Source organism: Tympanuchus pallidicinctus, unplaced genomic scaffold (genome assembly GCF_026119805.1).
Source record: "Tympanuchus pallidicinctus isolate F22 unplaced genomic scaffold, pur_lepc_1.0 scaffold16, whole genome shotgun sequence".
NCBI lineage: Eukaryota > Metazoa > Chordata > Aves > Galliformes > Phasianidae > Tympanuchus > Tympanuchus pallidicinctus.
Genome location: NW_026294679.1, coordinates 11,969,182 through 11,988,575, shown reverse-complemented (window position 1 = coordinate 11,988,575; position 19,394 = coordinate 11,969,182). Strand labels below are relative to the sequence as shown.

The window sequence follows — 19,394 nt, the reverse complement described above, 5'->3', positions numbered from 1 at the left end:
TTTAATCATTCCCTCATTATACGAGTTTGCTTTGTTGCTTTCCTTCAAATCCTTTCTCAAATCTCCCCTTTGCTACGAGACAGCAGAGGTTAGGTTGAGCCCCACCTGCTGTGCTGAAAGTGCTGTCCCATGGTAATTCTTCATGTCTGTATACATCAGTTCTCTCCAGTGTTAGATGAGAAACTCTTTGGAGCAGTGCCTAAGCATCTGGTAGCTCAGGGTACTAGTACATGTCTGGTGCTCCCAGATACTAAAATAATACAGGAAACTACTGGTAATGGTTAAATGCATGCTCACCACATGTCCTTCTTTGGATGAAGAGCAATGCAAAAATAGCATCCAATTCTGGTATATGTAAAGAGAAGTCATCAATTTGAAATATGGCTGATTCTGAGTATTTCTGTATACTTCTACCCTTGGGTGTCCTCCTCATGTTTTTATGATTTAACTCATCCAATTCCTTTTTTGTTCTTCCCTGTAGTACATTTCCATACTTATTTTAGTTGCAGATCAAAACAATGATATGTTTTCCTAGATTTTGCAAAATCTAAAACTTCTTTTGCTTTGGCTTTTTCAGCTCTTGAGAACTCTCATTTGTTGGGATGGGGAAAAATGTGTTGCCACCTATTCAAAAATGAAATGTGGGATTGTGTGAGTCAAGATTCTTTTAGGAAAACGGTTGAATCTTACACTGACTTAGGCCTGATAATGAAGCTTATCTCTGCACACTTGAGAAGCTGCAGCAGGTCCAGTCACTACATTACCTTGCACTACATTACAATGCATTGCATTGGTAAGGGTCCTTTCCATCGCTCCATGGAAACAAAGCCACCATGACTGACCAACACTTCTTGTGAGATGGATGTGTACATACCTACCTTTTGAGTTGACGCCATGTGGGTGTGAGTGGATGTGATGAATGAGTGACCATGCAGAGCATATGCTGTACCATAGCATATGGAGTCGCCGTCCCTGGCAGTGTTCAAGAGGCGCCTGGATGAGGAGCTACGAGAGATGGTTTAGTAGCTTGTGGTACTAATAGGAATGGGAGGGTGGTTGGACTAGATGATCTTGCAGGTCATTTTCAACCTTGTTATTCTGTGATTCTGTGACCAGACTGTAGTCTCTTTACTGCTATGAATCTGTATCTGGGCAGGGAGTAAGGCATCTCTGTTTGAGCATACCATCATGGCTACGGTGCAGTGTGTCTTATCCTCACAGAGAGGATCTGCCGTTCCTCCTCAGCAGGTTTCAATTAGTGCAGTTTGAGCTGTTTGGTTTGTTAACCTAGTGGCGATAGCTGGGATTTGCAGTTCACAGAGCAAAAACTGAACAGAAAGGATTGATAAACTGAGAGGATTAGACATAAAGAAAAAATTATTCACTGTGAGGGTGCTGGGGCACTGGAACAGGTTGCCTAGAGATGCTATGGATGCCCCATTCCTGAAGCTGTTCAAAGCAACGTTAGACAGGGCTTTGAGCAGCCTGGTCTAGTGGAAGGTGTGTCTGCTCGTGGTGTGGGGAGTTAAAACTATAGATGGTCCTTAAGGTCCCTTTCAGCCCAAACTGTGCTGTGACCCTATGATCCAGAACGTGGGGCAGGCCAACTCAAAAGAACGCAGTTTTAATGCTCAGTCTTCCTTTCCCTGAAGATGCTACCATGGTTTTTTTGCTCCATGTATAAGCAGTGTCTAGGAACATAGTGAAGTAGGGTTCAAAGTGGAATTGTTTCACTTGCCTTTCATTTCAGGCTATTGACTTCCTTTCTGCTTTGTCCTTGCTAGAGTTAGCAGGCTGAATGCTTACGCTTGGGATGGTATTTGCCAAAACCACCAGACAATATTCTTCCTTTCTGCAGATCCGTCTGTCTGGAGAGAGAGTCCTTTATGTATGTAAACAGCACATCAGGCACCAAAGTTTAACTTCTCATGTCCCACATGCCAAGCCATGATCTCATACGTGGAGTCAGGGCTGCCCAATGGGAAACTGCTTTTGGTCTTGGTACTCCATGTGCTGGTGCCCACTCCTGTCAGGAGCCACAAGTCACATTCCTTTCCAGCTCTCGCTCTAAGGCAGGAAGCTTTGGTTGCCAGATCAGTCTGTTCAGGTAGGAAAGAACGTTTGTTGGATGGGATTTACCTGGTAGTAGATTAGGATCCCAGAGTCAGAGGCCCTGCCAGAACTTACCCACTGCTGTCTCTTTAGCAAACGGTTTCTCTTACCCAGGCTCTCCATGACCCTGTTGCTAGTTGGCATTTGGCTCATTTTCCCTCTGGGAAGTATTAAGTAGGTAAGCCATGAACAAAGCTGGTCTGGGTTGTTGTTTTCAGGGGTATTGTTGTTTCTTTCGGATTAGAGATGGGAGCCTAACTTGAATAAGACTTTACAGCACGCAGCTGATTTTTAAGTTGTCCCAGGACCTCAGAATGACCAACAGTCAATTAACGCCGACCTTTTGTGGTTTCAGAGTCTGGGTCCAAATGCTGAGGTTTGACTCTCTCTGTCTAAAACCCCTGACCACAGTTCCTATTTTTAGGCAGAGATTGAAGACTGTGATCTTCTGGAATTCATTATCTGCCCCTCCCTTCTCCTTGCCCCAACTTCCTTCCCAGTTAATGGAGATGGTGCTGCGTTAGTGTAGCTTGCTAGTCCCGTCCATTGCTGTGATGGTACATCAGGGCCATGGCCTGAGATACCTGAGCTGCATTCACATTGTGCTGAAGCATCCTGGTACCAGTGGGCCTCGTTGACTTTGAAGCAGTTTCCAAGCCCTGATTGGGGTATTTTCTCTCTTTGTGATGACTGACCCTTCCTCTTCCATTTGTGTTTTTGTTTTCTTTGGGAACATGTGATGTGGTTGACTTTGCATGGGTCAGGGTGAGCATTCCTGCCGCTCTTCACTTGGCTGTCCCAGTGCCCAAACCACCCTTGTTTTCCCATGTCAGCCAGGCCACCTGATGATGTCCACCAGCCCAACTCTCAGCAGAAAACCCAGTGGCTTTAGCTTTCCTGACAAAGCACTAACTTGATTGTTAGAACTTTGGATTGAAGTAGAGGCTCTGGGAGTGGAGCACATATCACTGTGTTAGTCCACTGAGACATATTAGCAGCAGGGGTGTGTTTCCTTTGGGTCTCATATTTAGGTTAGAGATGCTTTCTTCTGGGGGCCAAACAGTCATTCTCAGACACTGTAGTCAGTCTTACTATCAACCCCATGAAGACCGCATGTCTAAAGGAAATGACAGAAATAGATGCGTTTGTTTCCAAAACAAAACCCTTTGGTCCAGAGAAAAGATACCTGCCTCTTGGGAGAGACAAGAGGGCTCCCATATCTCCTATTTGTCTGAGCTCAAGGTCTCTCATCCTTTGTCTTCTGCTTGTTTCCCATCCCTTATCATTTACTAGAAAAACATTCCAGCCAGTGTGCAGTGCTAGGCCACCAAAAAAGATGAAGAAGAGATGGATACACTAATACTTCTCTATTTATGGGAAGAGAGACAAACCAAAATTGATATGGGAAAATTCAAATCTTTAAATACTCTGGGAGAGATGGATGGAAAAAAAGGGCTGCTTTCATTGTTTACAGGGCTCAGGAGACTTTCTCATGAGCAGCTTGGTGTACAACTCACTGAACAACTCGCTTGTATGACTGAGGGGACACTATCGCCTCTCGTTTCTAGAATATCTCATCTAATTCTTAAGGACAGCAGAGGTTAGCAGAAGTCACCCCTCCCAGCAGCTGTACCTCCTTGTCTTAGCGTGTGCTTGTTGTGCTCTTGGTGCTTTCTGTGCTTGTCTTCTGACTTGCTTCTTTCTCCCTTAGTTTGACTGTTCTCATGCAGCCACCATTTTGTCAGCCCTCAAGCATTTTCAGATATTCCTTACGTCCTCTGTTTCCTCCATCTTTGATAAAGGAATTGCTGTAGTATTTGCTTGCAGGTAAGTGGTTGCTCTGGATTACAGATTTGAATTTCTGTGGTGCTTAAGCCCCTGCTCTCACCTGAGGTGTTGGCTAATACCCATTGCAAGGAGACAAGGAACTGTTACAAGGTTTGGGTTTTGAAAGGGTGTTTCATAGCATGGTATTAAAACAGGAGGTGTGAGGGTAGAAGGCGATGCTGCTTTGAAGTTCAGTGAGGAAGTGAAGGCACAAAGCTGAGGGGGGGAACTGAGATCTCACCAATCCAGAGATGTAGGGTGAACAAGAACTTCCTTTTTCTTATTGTATGCTACTAAATTGATATCTGCAAATCAGGAGCAGTGTCAACCTCAGCTGCACTTCCAGCCATGAGCTCTTTCTTGCTGCTTCTTTCACACATACAGTCTTCCCTAGCTTTGTGTGCAGCATTCCACTTGGATCACCTCAGCAAACAGCAATTTCATGATAGCCCAAAGACGAGGCCAGCTTGCTGTTAATTGCATTTACCCAGACAGTAAAAGTGGTGAAGCGCTTGAGTGCTTGAAGCATCACACTGTGCCAGATGGGCCTTGTCTCACTCCCAGTCCTCCCACCTCTCCCCTGCCAGATGTCTGTCACCTCCCTCTTGCCCTCTCTTGGGTCTGCAGGACTCTTGTCCCCAGGTTTCTGTGGCTGTCTCTGGGGTTATCATAAAGAAACAGACAAATTACTGGGTAGCCTAACGTACTGGGGCAGGAATGGTGGCTTGAGCACTGATTCATTGCTACCACAGTGGGAAAATAGCATGAATCTCATTTGCAGTTCCCATAGTTTCTTCCTTTCTTTCTCTTCTCCCCTCCCTGTATTTTGCTCCTGTTGATAAGCTTCTAAATACTGCCTTTAAAAGAAAACCACTGCCGCCAACCCCTGATTCCAGCTTCAGTTCTTCTTTGGCAGTACAGCAGTGTGGGATTTGGCATTTGGGATCTGCTCCAGAGTTGCACCCACTCTCGCTTTCTGCCCAATGCTGTAGGGCACTCTGTGCCATGATATACCCACCATGAGCAGTCCCAGGCTAAAGGACGCCTGTGCAAAGGAAATACATGGCTCTGGCAACAAAACCAGTCCAGTTTGGTTTGGTGTTTAAATCAGCAGCTGTGCTTGACACAGTAGGGTAGCTGGGTGCATACATGCTCTACAGCTCTGTGGGAACATTGCTCTGAGCAGCTGTCCTTTAATGTCAACTGGATCGTCAGTCTGTACGCAATGCAACAAGTTTTTCAGAAACCTTTATTTAACAGAAAATTTTCTGAACAGCAGATAGAGACTTCCAGCCCCCTTCTCACTAATGTCACCATTAAGAAGGTCTTTATTTTGCAAAGACCTGGAACAGTTTGATTTCAGGCTTTTAAGTCTTGGTATTTTATGTGGTAAGGAAGATTGCTTGTTGTTTGGATAAAAGACTTCCAGGAAATAACAAGGTCTGGTGATTTTTTTCTTTTTAATCTTATGCCTCAGGACTACTTCTGCTGTTGCAGTGAAAGGTATCTTGGAAACAGTAAGTCTGTTGTCAGTGACAGTTTGTGCAAAGCTCTGCATTCCCACTGAGCATTTTTAGCAGTCCACAAATTGGAAAAGTTTGAAGACTATTGTTGCAGTCAGTTTGGCAAATTGTTTCCTTTGAGTTGTTGCACTGCGTAAATATTCTGCTGTCCTGCCAGGAGCTGTTGTTCTGCCAGACATGTCATCATCTATGTGAATAATAGATCTCAGCTCCTGATCACTTGTGGTCATGAAAGAACTGGGTGTTCTGCGAGGCTGAGTGGGACTGGGGCTCTTGGACCCGGAATCTAGAGCAAGATCTAGTCCTGCTCTAGATCAGTGTAATACTCTTGGGCTGAGCAGCTGAAACTTGTTAAGAGTTGCTAATCTGCAGCCAACTGGAAGGTTGTGATGTTGTCAGATGGGACAGAAATCTGTAAGGCTTTTCTAAGAAGTCTTTGAGACTTCACCACTCCAGTAATGCCATTGAACTTATTAGTCCTCAGTCCTGTCTGTGTTTCTGGATACTTTGATGCAGCAAAAGTTCAGTGAAGGAGAGAAGACTGTCAGATATAGAGAGCTTTTTGATAAGAAGAGTTGCCTTGTAAGTAAGCAGGTGAGATGTTGCCAGCCTTTGATAGATTGAGAGGAGACAAATTTTGTTACTCAGTGAACAGTATGTCTTAAATTCATGAGAGCTATCTGCCTCTTTTGCTGTACACCCACACATACATGTGGGTCTCTATTAAAGCTCTATGAACAGTGCCTTCTGTGTGTGGTTCCCCACTCAGACCACTTTCTGAATGTTATTCTCGGTTGCTTTGTCTGGTTGATTCCACTGTGCTACTCAGTGTTGTATTACTGGGATAGAAGGCTGGAATGTTGTTATTTCAGTAGTTTAACTGTGTTTTAGAAAAACCCTTGAGTTACTGTCCAAGGATTTGTTTTGTGTGTTGATGATAATTTCTGTGGAATAGCTATGCAAGTGCCTGGCCTCTGAAAATTTTTCATCAAAAGCTTTTTGTTTTCATCAAATCCAGGACTCTGTACTCATCAGCTAAGACGTTCAAGCAGAGCTGTTCGGTTAAAACAGACACCTGTGACAGTTCTAAGGACTGTGATTTAGATACTGTGCAAGAAGAGTCATGGTTTAGAACACTGCTGGAACAAATGTCATGAGATGGGATTGAAAGGTTGTTTGTTTAATAAGAAAAATGGGAGGGAGTGTACTCTGCAACCATTTTACTAATTCTCTGAGGGCAAGGAAATATTAAAATGTCCTTTAAAACAAACTTTTCTGCTTGTTTAGTTTCCCTCAGCTTAAACACTTAAACAGGTAAGATAATTTTACTTTTCTACATTCTAATCAAATGCAAAAATGTGGTGTGTGAAACAACAAACCATGGAGAAGAAATTAGGAATTAAAAATAAAACCCTTGAGATTTCATACAATCATACAATTGCCAAGGTTGGAAGAGAGCACTATGATCATCATGTAGTCCAGCCCCAGCCCATCCCCACCATGCCAACCAAATCGCATCCCTCAGTGCCACATTTCCATGGCTCTGAACACCCCTGGGGATGGTAACTTCACTGCCTCCCTGGGCAGCCTGTGTCAGTGCATCACCAGTCTTTCTGAGAAGAAATTTTCCCCAGTATCCAACCTGATATCATTTATGTGAATAGGACTTAGAGCATTTATGGCCTTCGTGTGACTACCAAAGTACTTCTCTTTAAATCAGAAGGGGCATTGTGCTGTGAAATATTCTCTCAAGGGTAGTAGTGGCAGTAACCACTTGAAATGTTTCTTCCAAAGCAACTTTAAGTGCCAAGGACCGTAGTGAAACCATCTTTTGTTGACTGGGAAGCGAGATGTATGGCCCCAGAAGACTCCTGTGCCTCTGACTTATGGCTCCTTTCAGGGGTTTTGCTGGAGTGGAAGAACAAAAAAGATGAGGAATAAATGTCTCTCCAGCAATCCTCTTGGACTCATGTCCTACTTTGTTTATTTTTTTGAGTATTTCTTGTGTCAGAGGAATACTCTAGGGAATTCACCATTCAGCATTTCATACTGAAATTATCTTAAATCCAGGGGGGGGTTGCTGCTTTGTCTGCTTCATGGCAAAGCTCACTGGATCTCTAAGTCATTTTTTTAGTTGTGTGTAACTTCTAAGTCCATGAACTAATATTAGTTATACAGTGAGGAGACATCTATATATAACCACATCATTTTGTGTGTTTCCATATATACTCATGTTTCTATATATACGCAAAATGCTTTCCTAGGAAGATTTCAAAATATTTGTCACATTTTGTCGTGTATTTTATGGTGGGAAAGTGTAATCGGAAAAAATGCATTTAGTTCTTGTGGGACAGTAAGGTAAAATAGCTACTTGTGTGAACGGAGTCTTTTTTTAGACACAGGCAATACAGAAATATCCAAGTGCAAGCCCTGCTGTCAACTCAGAAAGCATTTCCTTTTTGCCAGCACCTGCAGGCCTGTTTGTCTAACCTCGTGTGGCTGCGAGGCAGCAGGGAGGGGAGCCCAGCAGCACCAGGGCTCCTTACTTCGTCCTGAAGTAGTCGTAACCTTTTTCTTGTAGGTGGAAGTGATAGTGATGCTTTGAAGTTCGCAGGGGGCCTTCCCCCCTGCTGCTGTGGGAGGGATTTCTTGGAGGGACCTCCTGTTTGTTTGTGGTTTTATATGTTGATTTTGTTTAGATTAAGATTGAATCTTTCTGAAAGCAAAACTCCTGACAGTCTCAGTTGTTCTTTATTATTTTTTTTCTGTTCTGGTCTTCCATGACTCTAGAAATCGTGAAATTAAAGATGCAAGAAGAGGCCAGGAGTTCTGCAGGCCTAAGGACAGGGTGCAGGAGATGGAGGTCATAGAATGGGTGGGTTGGAATGGGCCTTGAAGATCACCTACTTCCAACTCTCCTACCATGGGCAGGGTTGCCATCTGCTAGATCAAACACCAGGTCAGGCTGCCCAGGGGCCCATGCAACATGGCCTTGAACACCTCCAAGGATGGGGTATCCCCAGCCTCTCTGGCCAGCCTGTGCTTCACTGTTCTCTCAGTGAAAAATTTCCCCCTGACATTTAATCTAAATTTTCCCTCCTTTAGTTTAAAACGTTTCCCCTTGCCCCATCACTGTCTACTTGTGTAAAAAGTTGAATTCCCTCGTTTTTATGATCTCCCTTCAACTGTGAGCTGTGGTGGGTGATATTGCAGAAGGAAAGTGAGGGCTTTGCAGTGGGGACAGGAAATGTTAGACCCATCCATCTAAAAATAAAAGACAGGTAGAAATTTGGCTCTGACTCTCTAGTTTTTCCATCTCATCCCAGTCCTTGGATCATCATCCATGAAGCGCATCTGTTTTGCTATTGTTAATATGCTGGATAAATACTGTTGTTTATTCTTGTAGATTTAAGGGCAAGTCCTTGGAGTATAGTAGACTGGTTTTCTGATTGAGGTTTATGTTGATGTTTTTGTATGGGCATACCCAGAATGTTTGGATTTAGAAGCAGTCATGGAAGGTAGCAGCAAAGTACGCATATGTGCATTGCGTGACCTAATTGTGTGTGTCTTTCCTAGCATAAGCTAGAGCTGGTTTACTTTAGTGTTTACTGGCATGTAGAAGAATTCAGCCTAATCCTAGCTAAACCCAAACAAATCTGAAGTAGAAGTCATGGCAACAGGACAGTATCACTCTGAGATCCTTTCTGTGGCCAGAGCATTTTAGTGATGCACAGTTGTTGGTATCATACCCCACTGAGCACTGGTAGCGTGGGTGCAGATTTGTGACCAAAGCTGAGTGGGAAGCTTGAGTTCCAATGCCCCCTCTACCCAAGGAAACAGGAGAACTGTGAACCACAGATCTGTTGACTAATCTTCAACCTGGTAACTGAGATGATTTCCCTATCCAGTGCAGTTGTGTTTTATCATAGCTCTCATCACGGTGTTGTGAAGGGAGCTGGGTACATTCTGAGTTCCTGGGATCATGGGCTTAGCTTATTCTAGAGTGAAATGGTCAAAATAAATGAATTCCCAAAAGTGATGATAAAAAGTCGTTTGCTTAGGTCATGTGGGACCAAGTAAGTCCAGCTTCATTTTGGATGAGAATAAAATGATGATACAGACAGGCAAAATGAGGGGTTAGTTGAACTGCCTCCTCACAGAGATGATCAGGCAGATCAGGAAAGAAATGCATCCTGGCAGGCTAAAATATCAGCCTGTCACAAGAAAAAAAGAGGAGGTTATCACATCACTTTGTGGTACATATTAGGCAAAGAGGAACTTGGATAAAACAGTAATGGAGGTGTGAGCTGCATGTCATCCCTGCCCATCCAGCTGACAAGCTGTTGAGCTACCCTGATTTACGTGCCATTTTTGAAAGCATTTTGGCCTGAATTTTAAAATAAAACAATGAGCAGCCTTTACACTGATACTTTTTATTGTCGTCTTGCTTCCTCAAATGTCTGTCATTAGATTAAGAAAACTGTGATGAAAATTGTCATAAATACTGTAGCAAAATATTTCAGTAAAATCTGGACACAGATTCAATTGGAATATATCAGAGTTGCTGTCTCTCAATATGTCTGTTGTTATTGCTCTTTACAGCTACTGGTGATTATTAATTAGAGACTGTGGTTGCTGTTCCAAACTGATTTTCTTCACTGTTTGGATAGACCCTGTTAAACCTTAATTTTGTGAATTAAAAAACTGTTCACCACAGCAAGAACAGTGACAAATTCACAGCTTCCTGCTTTGGACTCCTCTCCTCTTTGTTTGATCTCTAGTGCCTTGTTTCTCAATGGGAAAGGCTTTGCTTTCTTACCTGGCTGATTTCCTTCCTCCTTCAAGAGCTCTGGGCAAACTCATCCTACCAGAAAGATGCTCAGGGCGGCCGACAGAAATGCTGAATACTGCATTGTTCCCACACTCAGACTTCAAAAATTTGCTTTATATAGTCAGTGATTTAAAATGTTTGTGGTGTAATGGCCGAAGGCTGATCTTTGAAGTCCCTGAAAAGTTTCTAAAATCTGACTCAGTAATGCTATTTTTGAAAGAATTAACATTGCTGTGTCTGAATGGAACGATGGTGATGTGTTACTAGTTCATTTGAAAACCCTGCACTTAGGAACAAAGCCAGTTATTCTACGTTTGTTCTTCAATAGTATTAATAATGTTACTATTAATGTGACAGTATTGTCACTCTTTCAAACAAGACAGTTTACTGTAATGTTATCTTTTTCCTGGATACAGTGATTGAGAAGTTAAACTACAAATCCTGGTTCATTTGGCTGCTTTGCATAATAGGGCTTTTAAGTAACATATCATTAAGATAGAATCTATTAAAATCCTTAGCAAAATGCGAAGTCGGTTTTCCCTCTCTCTCTCTCCACTGAAATAGCTCTGAAATAGTAGGTGGTCTTATTCTGTCTCTTTGCTGTTGTGTCAGGCAGCTTCAGCATCTCTTCAGAGAGGTTTAAATGATTTCCTTTTCTCATGTCCATAACTGTCGATCTGTGCATGTTGTCAATAAAGAGGCGTGGGTCTGAGAGTCAGCAGTGCTCTGCTCAGTCCTGGTAGTGGAAATGGCACCGAATGAAGATGCACTTGGTGGGTTCAGGACATTGGAAGCATTCAGTGCAGTTGAAGCTCTCTGAGGCAGACTCTGTCTTGACTATGCTTAGGCGTACCATACCTGTAGTCTTTTTCCAGCCACTTTTCAACCAGAAAACATCCCACCTATCTCACAGCATGAGGCCCGTTTTTGTGCAGCATCGTTACATCTCATGGTACCTGAGCCCAGGCCTGACCTGCATAAACATCTGTGCAAAAAGAAGGCTGTGTTCCTTGTGCTTTCAAGTTGCTGGGACACCCTTCATCTGGTCTTTCTTTCATGGTGGCTGTCACAGCATGGTATGTGAAATTGGGGCATCCTGTGTTACGTTTTGGAGAAATAAATGTGCAGTGCCAGAGAGCAAGAGCTCACGTGGCCCTGATTCTGCTCCCATGCAAAGTCGAGCTCACTGCTGCTGGTTGTGTTTGCAGGCATGTTTATGCTGCTGCTTTGCTCCCTCTGAAAGCAAAGGCACGTAAGTGCTTCTAAGGTTGTATAAATCCCACTGTGTAGAGAATGCTGTTACCGATTTAGGGAGCTACTAGGGTAGCTTTCTGTTAAGCTTCCGCTGGCTGATGCCATGATAGAAATCAGAAAGCCTTGTGCCATGCTCAAGAATCTGACAGCGCCATTGACCAGTGGGAGTTTGAGCTGCTGGAATTGCAAGCTGTGTGTAGTATAAATGGCCAAAAGTAAAACAGGTCATTAAAATAGAATATTCATGATCTAAGATGTTGGTAATGCAATAACCCATTTTAATTTGTGTCCTAAATAGTGAGCTAAAAGTAAACCACAGGAGCTGATGATGGTAATCAAATAAACCCAGCCCCCGGTTCCTATCTCAACCATAGTCCCAAGATGCTGCTTTTCCTTTTTAGCTCACACGCTTTGCTCTCAGCACTGCTTGGGTCCTTATGTAAGCACGCTGGCCTCAACTAACCTCTTCCTAATGTCCAAGCATGTTTCTGTTACTCCTTCTAGTACTTCACCTTTGCAGGATTTTAAATCCCAGGGTCTAGATGCCAAAATCCCAAATTAAACTCCATTCCAGGAATTGAGGGAGGCAGGACTAGAGGGAAGATTAGGAGCTAGGATTCTTGGCTTTGATGATACACATCGGGCTGTTGTTTGTCATGGTTTGATTACCTGAACATGGAAGCCATTCGAGTTCATTGCTCTTCATGGCTGACATCTGGTCATAAACATAAACATAGAATCATAGAATTGTTAGCAGAAGGTGAGCAGAAATGGACAGGTGGGAGTAATGGAGGGCACTAACACTCTTGCCATGAATGATGGCAAGGCTCAGCAGTTGTCCCCTCAGGGCAGGGGAGACCTGAGAAGATAGGGTGGTTGCAGGTGTAGCAGCGACACAGAGCTACAAGAGACATTACACAGCCTGTGACATTGTTGGTCATTGCAGTGGAGTCTTTGCCTGAGGTACACAGCTCCCAGAGGAGACCTGCCCAGGTGTAGCAGCAGGCCAGCACCTGGGCCCTACAGCTGCCGGGATCCAGGACTGGTCCTCTCCACCTGAGCTCTCAGGGCCTGCAACTTTGAATTCAGCAAACCCAAGGTTTTGCGCTCCCTCTACTGGCTGCATTTCTGCTGCCTGGTGCCTGCTGTTCATCCTTGAAGGAATGATGGAATCAGAGGGGACAATCTCAAACAAACAGGGAAGTAATGAAATTTGCACGCGTCCTTTACAGGGTCGTTGGCCAAAAGTGAAGGTTTAGGTCAGTAGAGATGCATTTCCTATGCCTCTTTTCAAAAGGTTATTGTTTGTCTTAGGAAGTGGAGACAAAGCAGCGTAAGTCACACTTCAGAATCTTTTGAAGCTGGTGTGGAAGACATGAACCACAACCAAGAATGACTTGAATATTTGGTTTGCTTGCCTTACATTTTATCTGTTATTTTCCTCGCTGTTAGCCCAAATAGCAATAGATCTCCCTCCAGAATCAGTTTTCTCAGTGTTGCTACCTCTTTTCTCAACTTCTATTTGCTGCATGCTCTCAAATACTTCCTTGACTCACTCATGTTTTAAACATCCAGCTTTTTTCTCATCTCAAGCCACCTCAGTGTCCTCAAACCACGACTTCTGGTTTGATACTCAAAGAATAGGGTGTCCAAGGACAGGTTGTTTTGAGTTTCCTGTTTCAAACCATATGTTTTCAATGTCTTCCTCTCCCACTGAAGACCTCGCATGTACTTCTCTAGGACATCACCTTCCAGCTTGGGAGGGCTTCTATTTGTCCATGTACTAGACTGCAATCAGATGTTCTGGCCAATACTGAGAGCAGCTAGTGGTGTGCGTTCACTTTACCCTGGTTTTACCATTCCCAGCTGTATCCAGCCCAAATGCCTCCAAGATAAAGACTGCATGACCATGAAGCATTGGCACACTGTCCATGCCAGAGGGACCAGTACTATTATACAGGGACTTTGAAACCATTCCTCTTTACTCTTTCATTTCCGTTTTGCTGCTTGTGTACACCTGCTAATAGGTTGCCATAAATGTCCTCACTTCTCTGGATTCTCCCCTAATTCTCCACTTTGATAGCAGAGCTCTGAGTTTAAATGACTTTTTTCCTTACTCTTCAGTTATGTCTGGTTTCCTGCTGACTACTTCTACTCGCAGACCTGCTCATGGACTTCTCAGCTTCTGATTTGATATTGTGCAGTGCAGCCTGATTGCATTTAAGTTGTCCCAGGTAGCAGCTTTCTCTAGCTGTGCTTTTACTGTAAAAAGAAAAAGGCAACCTGCAAAATACGTTAAGTTTGGCAGCACGCTTCTCATGAAGGTCTGACCAGAACAAACTGAAGGGTAGGCAGTAGCAGTGGAGTTGGAGTGCATAGAAGTGGTGATAGGCTGCTGGAGATGGAAAATGTTAGCTCATCTGTTCTCTTCCATCTGCCCTGGGGCAGCAGAGAGCTACTGAACCCTTTCTAGGAGCTTTGTCCAGTTTCTGAAGTTGCAAGTAACTGAGCTTCTGCTATTTCCCTTGAGAAAGTATTCCTTATGAATACAATTCACTGTCAGGAAGTCATTCTGAATCTCTATGTAATTTTTCCTTTTTTTGGTGTCCTCCCACTAAAATGGGCGTTCAGTGTTCTAAAACACAAAAAATCTATTTAAAGTGTGACTTTTTTTTTTTTTTTTTTTTTCCTGTCAAGGCTGCTGTGATTTCTAGTTAATGTTTGTGCAAGGCTGTAAGCTCTCCAGTTTAAAGGCAAAGAATCACTGTATTCCCTGTGGTACCACTAATGCTTTCACTTGTTCCTTGTAGGTCTGGGTGAGCTTTGTGTGGCTGCATTAAGTGAGTGTTATTGGATTCCCTTTCCAAATGTATATTAAATGTGCGTGTGTTGTTGCTAAAAAGAGCTGGATATAAAAAAAAACTGTTCTGAATCTAGGTTATGTTTGTGCAGGAGTTTTGGTTTGCTCTGGATTCTGTGAATGGTGTTGTGTTGAACCTGAAGACAGTGTGCAGCAGTAGGTAAAAGAGGGCACGGGGGGAAAGTAGCAGCCCCATTCCCCCGCTGAAAATAATTGATGTGCAAACAGCACAAATACAAATTTCACTAATAGAAAAGAGATGAAATGCCCTCGAACTGTGCTGCAGAAAAGAGATTTAGGAAAACACGTTACATGGCTGTAATTGCTTGCAAGCCAGTGCTGTTCTGAAGGGAGTTGTTTTAATGGTTAAATTATACAACACGTTTTAAAATTGATGTTTTGCATAATGCATCGTTGAACCTGTGAATCTCACTGACAGACCCAGTTGTTTACCTTCAGTGAAGTCAACCCAAAGCAATGCAGTCATGTAAGAATGAAGGGGCAGATTTTTCAGAAGCGCAGGTTGTCAGTTAGGAAATTCAAGGGCAGCTTAACACCTCCTGGGATTTTTCTCCATGTACTTGTAGATATGTTAAACAGGTTGTAGCTTAATGTTCTAGGGCTCTTGCCAACAGCAAATGGACTCTAATTACTGGTTTTTAACAAAAGTGAACTAGTCTGATTCTAGTTCTACCACAAAAGGACATTCGGGGACCTTCTGTTGTATAAACGTCTACAGTAGGTAGGGAGATCATTCTTTCAATTTAATGCTCTGGCAGCAGTATTAAATATCAGCAGCAGTCTGGCTAGCAGCATCATTTTGTTATTGCTTTTGCTTGTATACGTGGCCATATTTTATCACTGAAGGTCAGCAAAACATACTTGCTGTTTCTACGTGTCTTCCTTATGTAAGGAAAATTTTGCATTTTCTTAGGTTCCTAAGCAGAAATTCAGGAATTAAAAGTCAGAAATGGAGCTTGATTGGAGATTTCATTCAGCATATCTTAGGATCACAGGTTAATTTAGAAAGGGTCATGGTGAAATGAATTTAGAAAGAATCATTGTGATCTTTTTCAACCCTGGCCATTCTATGATTCTATGACGGGTCTTCTGGAGATCATCTCCTGCAATCCTCTGTTCAGAGCAGGCTATTTCTGAAATTGGATCAGTTCACAGAGTTTGAATACCTCCAAAGATGGAGATTTTGCAGCTGGTCCTCCATTCCTGTGTTTGACCATCCTCATAGGGAACCATGAGAGTTTCCATTTTTGCATTGTGTATCATTGGTATCTAGCTTTGTCTTTTCTGTAGTCTACTATGAAATATATGAAGACTTTTAGGATCCTGAACCAACAAAGATCTCCACACCTTTCCTTGCACGTTGTGTGCTCCAGCCCCTCCCCTTCTTATGGTCTATCCGCCCGAATTGTTTCAGTTCACCAGTATCATTCCTGTAGTGAGAAAGCCAAGCTGGACACAGTAACCCAGGTTTGGCCTCAGAAATGCCAAAAAGAAGAGAGTAATCCCTTCCTTTGACCTGCTAGTCATTATTACTAATGCAGTTGCTGTGCAGCTTGTGTTGGTATGAGGATACATTGCTGGCTTGTGCAGCTCATCTGTCAGCACCACCATGTCTCCTTCTGCAGGCCCATCCAGTTGGGCTCCACTGCCACTCCTTGGGTCTGGTTTTGTCTCTTATTTGTGACTTTGTGCTTCTTGGACTTCATAGGTTTCCTGTCAGCCCATGTGTCCATGGGGAAGTGGTTCGTGGGAATGGGGTTGGTAAAGCTCTCTTGTGTGTCAAAGCTCTTCATGCAGACAAGGACCTCTGACCAGTCTGGAGCAGATGTTGGTCATGATGGGACATTTGTGTCTCTAGTTTGGGCTGCTTGACAATATTCTTAAAGCCTTTGCTCTAAACCTAGAAATGCCTCAGGATCAAAAGATCTTTTTTCTCTCTCTTTTTTCCCCATTTCTTTCAAGGAATGGTCAAGGCATTGACCAAGAGAATCAGTATTTCTAGCATTTCTTCCCACGGTGTTCTGTGCAGTCAGTCACATGGACTCACTTGAGCTCATTCAAGGTTCACTGACCCATGCGGATTCCACTAAGCATCTTCATGCTCCTTGATTAGCTTAATAAATTAATCTGAAGCAGTGGTACAGAGCAAAATCCAAGCTGAGCAGCAAGATTTTGAGCAGTGTGGTGAGAATGCATTTGCTTTTAACAAAACTCCTTGGTAAAGTAACAGAGATTAGCACTTGTCCCAGTTTACATCCAGCGCTGTGCACACGTGTGAGCTCTGCAGGCTCTTGCTGATGTTACCAGCCGCTGGTGTAGATGGGAAAGCTGAGACAGAAAGCAAAGGCTGCCTCTTTGCCCTCTTTCTGTTTAATACGTGTTATGTTGTTAAAGGCCTATAAATAAGTATAGACAGTCCAGGTTTCCTTACCTGGATGTGCTCTTTGCTCGGCTCTTTGTTGGATATGTACCACATGTACTTTACAGTGGAAAATGCTGCTGAAACTTCTCTTTCTCAATTGAATAATAAGGCATGGCAAATACCAGTAGCCTAATAAAGTCTTTGAATAAAGCCATAGCCGATTTCTGTTTATAATACTCAGAGGAGTCATTATTTTACTTACAGACCGCTTTTAAAGTTGGGCACATGCTGTTTTGTGCTTCTTTTTGTGATATATTAGGGACTCCTTGCACTCCTTTGGCTTTTCCTTTTGCCTTTCCTGCCTTGATTGCTTCCATGCTTGCTGGGTGTTTGGCAGTCTCCTTTACAACAAGCAGAAGTCAAGCTGACAGTGAGAAGGCAGTCAGTCTGGGATCGTGTCTTTGCATCTCTGTAACCAATGCTTGTTTCACTGTCTGATGATTTCTGGCAAATCTCCAGATCAAAATTAACGTACAGAGAAGCAAGATATATAATTTTCAGATCTGATCTTTTTCCTTGAGTGATTGCAGGAGCACTGAAGGAAAGAGTAATTTGAGAACAAAGTAGATTGGTTTAAATTCACCTGGCACCAGCAATGTGATGAATTCATGATAGCTGTGAACGTGAAAACTTGAAAGTCGAGGAGGAAAGAAGATGAACATCAACCTGCATTTAGAGAAATTGTGTGTTTGACAGATAAGTGCTCTGCAGCATGTAATTTGAATGATGAGGATCTAGCTGATGATTGATGCTGCCCGGGAAAAATGTCATTGAAACTAAGACAAGTGTCTTGGTTCTGTGGGGGATAAATAAAAACGTAGGCATAGATTATGGCCTATCCAGAAAACTGTTTCCTGCCTTGTTTTTCATTTCAGTTCCTTCTCCAGTCCCTTCCTTTAAACCTCCCATTGCCTGTAGACGTGCCCAGGACTCTACTGTTAGTTCTCTTCAAAAAGTAAACTTATGTAAACTTTACCATAGTAAGTACGGAAGTGGAGGGAAAGGCTATAATTTGGTGATTTTCATTAAGGCTGAGCGCTGCATTAATAGCACAGTTGTGTTGCTTTAAGAAGGTTTGTTTTATTTTACCCACTTGAATGGATTTGAGCAGTCTTATTGCTAACTGGTGGAGGAGAATGGTGATACTGGGAGCCAGTATCTGAATGGGCAGGTGTGAATGAGCTGCTCTGGTCTGTGATAGATGCAAGTCTTGAAGGAGTTGTGTCTTGGCTTGAAAGCAAATATACTACTATGTGAGCTGGCACTAGGAAATCAGCTACAGTCTTTTGTTTATGTGACATTTAGGTGCTGCAGTTCTTGAGCATTGGAAGATTGAACAGAAATAATTGTTGTTGTGAATGCCTCCTCCCTGGAAGCATTCAAGGCCAGGCTGAATGGGGCTTTGGTCAACCTGCTCTAGAGGGAGGTATCCTTTCTGTAGCATGGAGGTTGGAACTAGGTGATCTTAGAGGTCCCTTCCAACCCAAACCATTCTATGATTCTGTTCTATAGCTGAAGTAATATATTGCAGCAGAAGAGGAATGGTAATAACATGAAGATCTTCCAGCTTTTTATGAAGTTGTTTTGTGTTTTTTTTGTTTTTGTTTTTGTTTTTTTAAACACTGTTCATTGAGCAGTAGAAAGAGCTGGAAGTCTTGTAAGGAATACAAAGAAATAAAATCTGGCACAGTGAGAGACTTTCAGTACAATATGAATGTACTTAAAATCACAAGTCATCTTTCTGTTAATTCACTGTAGAATAAGGTCTCTTCAAGATAAGACTCAGCAGTGCTGTGGAGTTGGTATTTAAAGTATGTCCATCTGCATCTAAACGAGTAGCTCCAAGACAATCAGATTATGCAGTAGTTACTTTGGTGAGAATATCGCCTAAGTGGAATGGAAACTTCATTTTGAGTCTAATATTAGACCCTGCTTTGGAAAATTCCTTTTAAATGATCACAAGCTGGGAATAGCAAAAGAATTTAACTTTCGACAGACAGCATTCACCAAGAATTTGTTTTTAACTGCTTATGTTGGGTCCCTGGGAAAGCAGATGTGAAAAACTTACCAAAGTGAATTGACTTGACCTGATGCAATGTTTATATCAGTAGTTGATAAGTTTTCCTCCCTCGTCTAATTTGCTCAGGATATTTTCATTCTTTAGGCATGAGTAAGTCTGGGTTGGAATAGTTTGAATGCTTGTTAGTCTAATAATCTGAATCTTGAAACATGCAGACATTGTTGCCTATAAAGGGGTCTAAGCAGAGTTGAACTATTTTGGTTATCATCCATGGATGGAGATAAGCATCGTTTTTGAGACTAGCAAAGAAGAACATGAGACTGTGTTGCTTACCTCCCAACAGCTCACAAGGCACAGTGAGACCTGTATTTGTGCTCAGAATGCTGCTGGTGTTTGGAGAACCTCTGAATGCAGAGACCAGCAGGCCTTTTTGTGCACCTTACGAAGAGTGACTCTCAGTGGCAGTTAGGGGAGCTGGAAGGGGTGTAGGTGCAACTCAAAGGGTTGTGGTACTTTTGTTATTC

At 42.9% G+C, this 19,394-nt stretch overlaps 1 protein-coding gene across 3 annotated transcripts in view; it reads left to right on the top strand.

Annotated features, from left to right (window-relative positions):
- The window catches only part of CNNM2 (cyclin and CBS domain divalent metal cation transport mediator 2), a 102,572-nt gene that overhangs the window by 62,381 nt on the left and 20,797 nt on the right, over positions 1-19,394 (top strand). The window lies entirely within an intron of this gene.